This window comes from Rhinopithecus bieti, unplaced genomic scaffold, assembly GCF_001698545.2.
Source record: "Rhinopithecus bieti isolate Rb0 unplaced genomic scaffold, ASM169854v2 scaffold_50877, whole genome shotgun sequence".
NCBI lineage: Eukaryota > Metazoa > Chordata > Mammalia > Primates > Cercopithecidae > Rhinopithecus > Rhinopithecus bieti.
This window is the reverse complement of record NW_016821745.1, coordinates 276,683-285,534: the sequence shown is the minus strand read 5'-3', so window position 1 is coordinate 285,534 and position 8,852 is coordinate 276,683.

Sequence of the window (8,852 nt, the reverse complement as noted above, 5' to 3'; positions counted from 1 at the left end):
GGGGCGGGGGGGGCGCGGGCTCGCTCCAGGCGGAAGTCCCGGGAGAGCCTCTGGGGACTCCAGGGCCGCGGGAATGCGGGGGTTGCAGGGTCGGGATTTGCATTTCCCGCGCTGGGCTGCGGGGCGGCCGAGGCCTGCAGGAGACCCCGGACCCAGGGCTCGGAGTCCAGGAGGTGAGTCGGAAGGGCCTGGGATCCAGCCGAGGGGCTGCCCCGCGCCGCTCCCGGGAGACGCGAGGACCCCCAGGAAGGAAGGAGAGCCACGCCCGTCCCCGCCACGTTCCAGAGACTTGGAACCGCGCAAAGGACGCTTCGGACTCGGCCACCCTGGGGGCCTGGCGGCCGCTCTCCCAGGAAACGGGTCCGCGGAGGGAGGACGCGGCTCCAGCAGCCAAGGCTGCTCCCCGCCCGCTCCAGCCCGCAGCCCTCCGGGCCCTCCCGAGCCGCGGTCCTGAGAGTTCTCGGGGTCCCCACCGGGGCCGGAGGTCGGAGGAGGGAGGGGAGGCCTGCGCTGGACGGTGCCGCGCGGATAGCAGGGGACGCCCGTGGGTGTCGCCCCCACGCCGGCTGCTCAGGCCCCCCGCCCCGCCCCCACTCCTGCCCTGACCCGGGAACTCAGGCGCAAGAGGCCGGGCTGTGTGGGATTGCAGCACGCACCTGATCTTGCAGGTCACTGAAGACGGGGTTTCCATTGTTTACGTCTTTTGAGAAGCGCTGGTCCTGGTGAGCCATCTTTTGTCCATGCAGGCGACTTGCGGGGCACAAAATGCTCCTCGGGCTCACAGCCAGTGTGGAGAACCGCCGGCTGCCGACCAGGCCTGGGCTCTGTAGCTCTGGGGCCACAGGGGGCCTGGGTGAGCAGCCCAGCTGCGTGGGAGATGTTCCCGAAGACCCTGCTCACAGGGACTCCTAGACCCGGACGTGGCAGGTGGCAGCTGCCCGTGAGATTGCATTTCAGGTAAACGGTGAATAAGATGTTAGCACAGGTGTGTCCCGGAGGGTGTCACCTGAAATACACGTTTCACACGAGGGGTGTGTATCCCCCGCCACCCCCTGGAAGGAAGTCAGCGCAGGCCACAGGATGGATTGATCTAGAGGCCCAGAGCAGGAAGCAGAGAGCACAGAACACCAGGGCTGGGCTGTTGACACCTCTCGGGGCCGCGTGGGTGCTCCCTGTCCACCTCTACATCACAGCAGGGTCTGGGGGGCAAGGACATGGTGTCCAGCCAGCAGGACAGGGATGCAGACAGCAGAGGCCATCTGCCTCGAAAGGCCAGGAACTAAGACAGCCCCAAGTCTGGAGGCTGGAGGTCAGGCCAGAACTGCCTGGAGACAGGGACCTGTCTTCCAGCTGGCCCTGAAGAGCTGCTCAGGCTGCCCTAGGGGTGGAGGTGAGAATAAGTTAAGAGGCAGCCAAGGAAGGTCCAGTGCAGGGCCAGGAGGCCGGGCTCAGTGCCACGGGACAATGCAGGACCCTGGTAGGTGGGAGGACAGGACCCCTCCCTGTGGCCCACCACCCACATAGGCAACACCCCGCCCAGGCCGGGAGGCACTGGGTACCCGGATGCAGGAGCTGCCAGCCGGGCTGGGGGTCAGGCCTGCTCCTCTCTAAGATGCTGTGGGTGTGTCCCCCACCGAGCCCCCTCACCGAACACCAGGCCCCGCCAGGGTAGAGGGGAGGGAGGCGAAAAGCCAGGTAGGGAGGCGAGGAGGTCTCCAGAGGCTCCATGCTCCTGTCCTGTCAGACCTCACTTAAAAACACCCATCCAGGGGTGACATGGCTCAGAACTTCCCTGTGTGACTTCAGAGCCCAAGGAGGCCTTCTGAGCGCAGCGCTGGGTCCCAGGCCCATGAAGCGGGGCCTGCCAGGGGCCTCCAGGAGCCTTCATGACCATAATATGCGGCTGCAGGCAGGGTCTGCATCCTGGGTTTCGAAGCAGCATAAGGGAGGCTCTGTCCTGCACCCTCCCTTCAACAGCTGTGCGCAGGCAGAGGCCGACGTGGCCTCGGGCACTTTCTCTTGAATGACTCACGCCCCATAACAGACACTCCTGAAGGTCCTCTGTGCTGATGAATGCTGAAGTCCTCCGGTCCTCAGAGGTCACCTGTCCCCCTCACGAAGTGAAGGTTAGTTCAGGTGCACACTTTGTGGGCTACTTAGACTCCACTGTGATTTATGGACACTAATCCACACGTTCTTCGGGTCCCCTTCGAGCATTTCGGTTCCTCCCAGTCATCTGCTATTACAGTGCTGTCATGGGTAACCTTTTTTTTTTTTTTTGAGACAGGGTCTTGCCATGTTGCCCAGGCTGGTCTCAAACTCCTGGGCTCAGGCAATCCTCCCACCTCGGCCTCCCAAAGTGATGGGATTACAGGTGTGAGCCGCCGTGGCCGGTGCTGGGTGATCTTTTGTGGGATCATTCGCCATGGGAGCAACTCTATCTGCGGGGTGAGTTTGTAGGATGAGGATTCTTCCACCTCAGCCTCCCAAGTGACAGGGACCACAGGCGCACACACCATGCCCAGCTAATTTTGTTTTTAGATACATGGTCTTGCCATGTTGCCCAGGCCTGACTTGAACTCCTGACCTCAATCAATCTGCCCGCCTCGGCCTCCCAAAGTGCTGGGATTTCAGGCGTGAACCACGGTGCTGGCCCTACTGTCTTCTTTTTTGTTTGTTTCCAAGACAGAATCTCACTCTGTCCCCCAGGCTGGAGTGCAGTGGCGCATTCTTGGCTCACTGCAACTTCTGTCTCCAGGGTTCAAGCAATTCTCCTGCTTCAGCCTCCTGAGTACCTGGGATTACAGGCATACACCATCACGCCTGGCTAATTTTTGTATTTTCAGTAGAAACAGGGTTTCACCATGTTGGCCAGGCTGGTCTCGAACTCCTGACCTCAGGTGACATGCCCACCTCGACCTTGCAAAGTGCTGGGATTACAGGTGTGGGCCACCGCGCCCCTACTGTCTTTTAAATCATTTTTTTCCTACAGTTCCTTCTCTATCCTTTGCCCTTTTTCTCTCCGGGCCGTTGGGCTGTGGAAGAATCAGAGCCTTTGGCCTGAAGAAGCCCCCACAGCCACCCTCGGCCCCTCCACCCGCCACGGCCCCCTCGGCCGCCGCCGTCCAGTCCCACAAGGACTTCAGAGCACTGACTGCAGGGGGCACAGGATACCAGAAGGTTCCACCCTGCGTGCTTCCAGCTTGGCTGAGAAAGGAGCTGCGGGCCATGGCGGCTGTCAGGAAAGTGCCCTGAGGGTGAGAGATGCACAAGGGTCCTCGGGGGACGTCTTCAGGAAGGAGCTGAGCAGGTCCTCAGCTCACCCCACCTCCCCAACAGGTGTACACCCATCGGGGGCTGAGGTGGGCCCTCCTCTGTCTCTGTGGCCTCCTTGGTACCATGAGCACAGGGCCCGGTCATGGACACCATCAGCCAGGAGTGTCCCTTCCAGAGAGGGGGAGCTGCCCAGGAAGGTGTTCAAGAGTGCCCGGTCCTTCAGTGACAGCACCGTGACCACTCCAGGTGCCTGGCACAGGCAGAGGTGGTGGCCGCCAGAGCTGGGGAACCCTCCCAGGGTGTAAGGCCAAGGCCTTGGTCAGGAGGACGTGATGCTCGGTGTCGCTGGGGTGAAGCTCCGGACCCCGGAGGGAGGACCTGCTCCCCTGATGGGAGGACGGGAGCTGAGGGTCGAGCTCTGCAGATTTTAGCTGCAGCCCTGTCCCTCAAGCCTGCCCAGGCTGGGCAGGGGCTTCTCTGCAGGCTCAGCTGGGCGAGGCCGGGCCGGGCAGGCAGGAGGGGAGGAAGGCAGGTCTCCTGAGGCGGAGTTGGGGACTGACGGGGAGAGGCTGTGCCCCAGAGAGGCTCTGGATGGGGTCACCCTGCCTGCGATCAGCTGCAGAGGAGCCCGGCCTGTGGACCCGGGATTTGTGGGGGGCACTTCTGTGGGGGCAGGGGGGTCGGTGTCCAGGTGCTGCAGGGCCATAGGGTGAGTGCCTGGTGTGCCCTTGGTGGGTGCCGACTCCCTGCTCAGCTCTGCGCTGATGAAGGGAGAACCCGCTCTTGTCCTGAAGGACTTAGGCCTGACCCCCGAGGAAAGGCCAGCGCAAAACACCAGGGGTCAGGTGCTCACGCCTGTAATCCCAGCACGTTAGGAGACCAAGGTCGGAGGATGGCCTGGGGCCTCGAGTTCAAGACCAGCCTGGACAGCACGGCGAGACCCTGTCTCCACAAAAATTTAAAAATTGGGCCAGGCGCGGTGGCCCACACCTGTAATCCCAGCACTTTGGGAGGTCGTGGCAGGTGGATCACGAGGTCAGGAGTTCAAGACCAGCCTGGCCAACATGGTGAAACCCCATCTCTACTAAAAATGTAAAAACTAGCCGGGCGTGATGGCGCACACCTGTAGTCCCAGCTACTCAGGAGGCTGAGGCAGGAGAACTGCTTGAAACCCAGAGGCAGAGGTTGCAGTGAGCCGAGATTGCACCACCACACTCCAGCCTGGGCCACAGAGTGAGACTCAAAAAAAAAAAAATAGCCGGTGTGGCAGTGGGTCATGCAGCCTCATCCGGCCTCTGAGGAACTGCAGAGACGGAGGGCAGGTGGTTCACAGGCCAGAGAGGTGCAGACCGGGGTCGGCTCACCTGCGAGCGACTCCAGGCCCCAACCTCCCTGGCAGCCTTTGCCTCGCCTGCTCACGGCCCTCGGGCAGCCCGGGCTGTGGGCACCAAGGGGTCCTGCCAGCTTCTCAGGCAGCAGAGTCCTGCAGGTCCTGAGTGTGCCTCGGGAACATTCAGGAGGCAAAGAAGGACGGGAAGGGACTGAAACCGCTCCCTCCTCCCACTCCCACCCGAGGCACCAGAGGCAGCCTCAAAAAAAGCAAAAGGTCTGGCCTGCAGTGGATCTCAGGGCCGCAGGAGGGGAGGCCAGGGTGGGGACAAAGGCGGGGACCAAAAAGCTCTGTGGGTTCTGGAACATTGCTAGCTGGGCCTCGATCCGTGGCACCGTCGGGGGGTGTGGCCGCCCAGGGGAGGCTGGAGATGTGAGCTGCAGTCAGGAACCGACTGGCTTCTCTGTAGGCACTGAAGGCCAAAGATCTGACCATCAGCCTCTGGCCACAGGGCTGGACCTTGGCCCGGGGCCCCCACAGCATGAGGATTCAGGGAAGAATGGCAGAAACCCACCGCTGGGAACCAGGAGACCCTGGGGTATCACTCCCTGATCTTGGGCAGGCTGCCCTCAGGCCTTCCTGTGCCTCAGTTTCCCCTCTGTGACATGGAGATGAGAGGTTTGTTGTGAGGATTTGTGATGGTGAATCTGGTCCAAAGCTGTGGCGGCCCTGCTGGGAGGACCCTGAGGACCCCACTTGCCTTAGCGGCTGACCACCTGGCATTTGCAGGGCTAGGGCTAGGGCTGGGCCAGGGGGCTGGGGGCCACTCGCCCTGAAGGCTCCTCCTGGTACCTGCCCCTGGTGAATCAGGGCTGCAGCCTGGCCTGGGCCTCAGGCTCTGTAACTTAATGGCACTATCTCAATATTTTCTGCAGCTTCTGTGGTGCTGCCTGGACTCGGCCACAGGGAGGTGGCCTGGCCATGCAGAGGCTGTTTGTGGACCGATGCCAGGCGCACCCTCACCCAGACGCGAGTCTCCGCTCCGGCCTCATCCCTGCCCCACCCCACACTCAGGGAACCCCCTCCCCATCTTTAAGGCTGATTTCCTCGGTGCGTCCCTTGGCTGCCAGGGCCAGGGCGGATAACCCGCCTGACCCCACTCACATGGCTGTCAGTATCCACCTGTCGGCCCCACCTGCATGTCCTCCTGGAAGGCAGGGCCCGAGTCTCACTCACTCCGCACACCAGGGCCTCACCCAGCAGCAGACATTGTCGAACAGCAGTAAATGTTTGTTGAATGAACAAGGAGCCTGATAGAGCCGGGGCGGGGCGCAGAGGGCGGTGATCAGCAGGAAACAGTGATGACCAGGCCTCGGGAAGGAGCCATGGTTACTCCCGGCAGGCGGGACCCTGCAGTCAGCCCAGATTCCTCACGGCTCCACCCTCAGGACTGGGGAAGGAGAAATCAGAATTCCTGGGAATTCTCAGAAATTCTCACAATCATACGTTAGTCTGTATTCATCCTATAACATGTTCTTTTCATGTTTTTTTTATTTTTTTTTTAATTTTTTAATTTTTTTTTTGAGACAGAGTCTTGCTGTGTCGCCCAGGCTGGAGTGCAGTGGCTGGATCTCGGCTCACTGCAAGCTCCGCCTCCCGGGTTTAGCCATTCTCCTGCCTCAGCCTCCCAAGTAGCTGGGACTACAGGCGCCCGCCACCTCGCCTGGCTAGTTTTTTTGTATTTTTTAGTAGAGACAGGGTTTCACCGTGTTAGCCAGGATGGTCTCGATCTCCTGACCTCGTGATCCGCCTGTCTTGGGCTCCCAAAGTGCTGGGATTACAGGCTTGAGCCACTGCGCCCGGCCTCATGTTTTTAAATAACATTGACTTACCATCATGGTAAGAGTAAATCATTTTCTGTGATAGAATCATACTAAACTTTTTGGGGCTTTTCTATTTTAAAAAGATTTAATAATAAATGCGTGGTTCGGTGTGATTTAAAACAGATCTGGAGGCTAGGCGAGGTGGCTCACACCTGTAATCCCAGCACTTTGGGAGGTGGAGGTGTGTGGATCACCTGAGGTCAGCAGTTCAAGACCAGCCTGGCCAACATGGTGAAACCCCCATCTCTACTAAAAATACAAAATTAGCCAGGCATGGTGGCGTGCACCTGTAATCCCAGCTACTCAGGAAGCTGAGGCAGGAGAATCACTTGAACCCAGGAGGCAAAAGTTGCAGTGAGCCAAGATCACACTGCTGGACTCCAGCCTGGGCAATAGGGCAAGACTCCATCTCAAAAAAACAAAAAACAAAAAAAACAGATCTGTACATATGCAGGTTTCTTATAGGTAATAAAAATAAAATAAAAATAATAAATAATAAATAGGTCAGGCACAGTGGCTCACGCCTATAATCCCAGCACTTTGGGAGGTCGAGGTGGGCAGATCATGAGGTCAGGAGTTTGAGACCAGCCTGACCAACATGGTGAAATGCCGTCTCTACTAAAAATACAAAAATTAGCCAGACGTGGTGGCTCATGCCTGTAGTTCCAGCTACTCAGGAGGCTGAGGCAGGAGAATTGCTTGAACCTGGGAGGCAGAGGTTGCAGTGAGTTGAGATGGAGCCACTGCACTCCAGCCTGGGTGACAGAGCAAGACTCCATCTCAAAATAATTAATTAATTAATTAATTAAATTAAAATAAACAGTATATAAAACAGATCTGGCCAGAGCCACTGGATTGCCTTTATCTTTCTTAAAATACTTTCAATGTTTATCAAGCTGTTTATTCATCATTATGGAGATCTAAGAAGTTTTGCTTAATAAGGACATTAAGTTTTAGCAGCATTTCCAAGGAAAGGTAGCTTACAGCAAACACTTGAGCAGTAGAAAACAGCGTACGGGCTCTGGGGTAACGTCCAGTACCATAGTGCTCACTCCCACGGGCAAGGCTGGCACCAGGGGCTGAAAGCGCCCACCTGAGGGCTCCCAGCAGGCAGCCTCAAACACAGGGTGAGGACAGTGTAGGAGGCGTGAGGAATCCCTGGTGTTGATGGTATGGGAGGCATGCAGGCTCCCTGGCGCCAATGGCACGTGGTCTCATCGTTAGCAGCAGACACAGGATCGCACACGTACACCCAACACCAGCCTGGAGCCAGGCTGGCCGATTGCTGCAGCATCTCTTCCCATCCCAAAATGTTGACTTCACATGCCTCATTTCCCGCTCCAGCTTCTGACTGGACACCATGGAGTACTCCAACCAGCAATATATTTCGTGCTAGTCCCACCAAAGCAGGGTTCGAGGGATGGGCTGATGAAAGGCAGGAATGCTTGTTCTTCAAAGAAGCAGCTATAGGCCAGAGGTGGTGGTTCATGCCTGTAATCCCAGCACTTTGGGAGGCCGAGGTGGGAGGATTGCTTGAGGCCAGGAATTTGAGACCAGCCTGGGCAATATGGTGGGACCCCCATCTCTTACTAAAAATTATAAAAATTAGCTGGGCTTGGTGGCATGTGCCTGTGGTCCCAGCTAACTCGGGAAGCTGAGGTGGGAGGATCACTTGAGCCCAGGAGTTCGAGGCTACAGTTAGCTCTGATCACACCACTGCATTCCAGCCTGGGCAGCACAGTAAGACCCGGTCTCAAAACCAATCCACCAACCAAACAAACCAAACAAAATGCAGCTGTCCACACAGGAAGCTATATGAAGTGAGCTTTTGTTTTACTGAGACGCTTTGCTTACAAGTTGTTGCAGGAACAGCTCACCTCCCCAGCAGGCTGAGCAGAGCTCTTTCCAGGCCTGTTGGGAACAAAGGTGTTCCTTGCACGCTTTGGGTGTTCACTTTCGGGTGATCAGCAGGAAACAGTGACCTGCTCACTGCCTCGGGAAGGAGCTGTTCTTGCTCCCAGCAGGCGGGACCCTGCAGTCAACCCAGATTCCTCACGGCTCCACCCTCAGGACTGGGGAAGGAGAAATCAGAATTCCTGGGAACTGTCAGAAATTCTCACAATCATACGTTAGTCTGTATTCGTCCTATAACGTGTTCTTTTCATGTTTTTAAGTAATGTTGACTCACCATCATGATAAGAGTAAATCATTTTCTGTGGTAGAATCATACTAAACATTTCGGGGCTTTTTTGTTTACAAAAAAGATTTAATAATCTGTGGTTCAGTGTTATTTAAAACAGATCGGTACATGTACATGTACTGTACATGTTTTTTTTTTTTTTTTTTTTTTTTTGAGCTGGAGT